Raw genomic sequence first — 2,792 nt, forward strand, 5'->3', positions numbered from 1 at the left:
CCTGAGGCCGCCAGGATAGAGAGGAAGAGGTGGGAGCGCTCTGCCCTACCACAGGGCTGGAAAAGGGAAGAAGTGACCAGAAAGACGGGTCTGTCCACCGGCAAGAGCAATGTCTATTACTATAGGTGAATGCGCTGGGGGCGCCACCCACCCACTTTCTCCACAGGCTGATGCCACCCCACCCGGACAGCAAGACGACCAGACACATCTCGGAGGATGGGGGCTGCAGATCTGGTCTCATATGGGTTATGCAGAATAAATTACTGGCCTGGCCTTTTAGGGGTTGCTAAACCGGGTGGGACGAAGTGATCTGGTCCTACACGAGCGTGCAGGGATTTATTTACCTGTCTTCAATTGTGTGAAAAAAAATATTGTATGCAGGGGTCGAGAAAGCTGGTACATTCTGATCTGATGTGCCACAGGAGGGAGGAGGAGGTGTGATTGATTTTACTAGGGTGGCAAGCTTGATCTTCTGTTACCCCTGAAGGCCTGATCCCTGGGGGCAAATAAATGCTTTTCTGACTTCACCCTGCGTAGAACAAATACTCTGGATGAACCTGCTTGCATGGCATTCATTGCTCGAGGGAACGAAGAAGGTGTGATGTAATGTAGCCCGGGGTGGTCTGATGTCCTTAGTGGTAACACAGCTATTATTTTTATTTGAGGGTGTTTTCATGTCACCCCAGACAAATAAGAGCTAATGAGATCAGATCCTGTCTGGCTAAAGAGGACTGTTTTTATCCTACCTGGTGTAAACTCGAACTGTTGAACACATCTTGTCCTTACACAGCCAACTTTAGTTGAGCAAGGATGAATCTAACCAGGGTTGAATTGGGAGAATATTGACTTCTGTCACCACTTCCTAAAGGACAGTGATCCCCGCAACGCCCTTACCCCAATAAGAACTGTTTGGACCAAAGAAACACTATTAGGAATTCGGCCTCTGACGAGTTTACCCATGGTTCAACTTTTAGCTCTTAGAACTGTTCCCTGACTACAGTCATGGGTGCCCTGATCTGCTGCTTGAGAGCTTTACCACCTCTCTGGGCCATCAGGAAAACTCATTGCTTTCATGATTTCAGGAATTGAACTGGATTTGATGCTTCAAGTCCACGGTGCTGCTCTTAGTTAAATAAAACAAGATTGCTAACTGTTTCATGAGTGGGATCTCACGCTATTTTCACACTTGACCGTATTCATGTTTTTTGGTTATATTGAGCCTTAGCGTAGTTTGTCAGTGAGAGTGAGGGAAGTGAGGGCGCTGGAGCGGTACGGGTCGCCTTCTTGGTCTTTCGTGAGCTGCTGGCTGAGTCTCCACAGGCCCCGGGCCGGGCTCTGGAAAGGCGCCTGCTTCTGTTTTTAATTTATACACGTATCGACATTTTTAAAATTCGGGACCGGTGAGCGCGGCGCCTTCTGGGGCTCTAACCCTTCAGACATCTCCTGAGACAGAATCGGCAGCAGTGATGACGGAAGAGTCCAGCATTAGTGCCCTGTCCTGGTTTTTGAGGAATCCTCCCAGAAGTCAGCAAGCTCTGAAAACGGTAAAATCTTTCTCTGGGCTAGATCAGCATTACAATTGAAATTTGATTTCTTTCGAACAAATGTGAGTTTTGTGTTTAGTTCATGTTCATTATAAGAGATATCTCTGCTCTGTAGTGAGACAGTTCACATCTAGGCCTGCTGTTGTTTTATCTACAAGTACTAGATTGTCTGTGTACACTAGGAGCAATAACTGTATCCTCCCAGATTTGGAGTAAAACACGTTATGATCCTTAACATGGAAGATTAGGCAAATAAGGATTGAAAAGCATTGAAGGGTCTTCTTCGAGACAATGCTCTGCTTAGGTGGTGATCTCGCTTAATCGTCTCGTGTCTACCATAAATGAATGTGTCCTTGACTGGTGCTCATGAAGAGCGCCCGTGTTTATGATATGTCGTCTCTGCTGGTAGAGCACTGGGCAGCTGTCTAGTTTTGCCCTTGCATAAAGATGTGGAGGTAACATGCACTGAGACAGTGTGTGGCCATGGTGCCTTGCAAGTGTCAGTTACACATATATGTTATTGACTTTTTCACAGGCATTAGGATTTTTATTAAAAGGGAACTAACATGGATTACCAGATATTATCAAGGTTTAGTTAAGCCACTGAACTTCCCCTGCAGTCTCATCCATTAGGTGTTGACTAAGACACACATGCACTGCAGACACTTTAACTGCTTCTTGCTTTCTCAAATATGCTTGAAAATGCACCATTTGCCCGCGATGTTTTCAAGCTTTTCTCAGGGGAAGAACCCACCACCAAAATCCCTTTATGATGGTGTGCTCACAATGCTCGTTTGCCACCAGGCGCTCACTCGATCTTTTACGCCTCACCACTTTCAAATGTCACCAGCCACCACTGTGTAGCTCTGTGTATGTGTGGCTCTGTGTAGATAGCTTTTTTTGTAGGTGGCTCTATGTGTGGGTGGCTCTGTCTGTGTGAGGGTGGCTCTGTGTAGGTGGCTCTGTGTGTGTGGGTGGCTCTATGTGAATGACTGTGTGGGTGGCTCTGTGTGGGTGGCTCTGTATGTATGTGTGGGTGGCTTTGTGTGTGTGGCTCTGTGTCGGTGTAAATGCAATAGGTCATGCATTTGCGAGCGATTAAGCGATTGGCATTGTAAATGACAATGCCCTTTATTTAACAATTACGCTATTGGCAATGTAAATGACAATGCCATTTATTTATGATTTTAAAAAAAAAATGTCATGAGCAATGCCAAGAGCTCTACCTTTAATAATGCCGAGACCATT

The sequence above is a fragment of the Lissotriton helveticus genome, chromosome 10 (assembly GCF_964261635.1).
Source record: "Lissotriton helveticus chromosome 10, aLisHel1.1, whole genome shotgun sequence".
Classification (NCBI taxonomy): domain Eukaryota; kingdom Metazoa; phylum Chordata; class Amphibia; order Caudata; family Salamandridae; genus Lissotriton; species Lissotriton helveticus.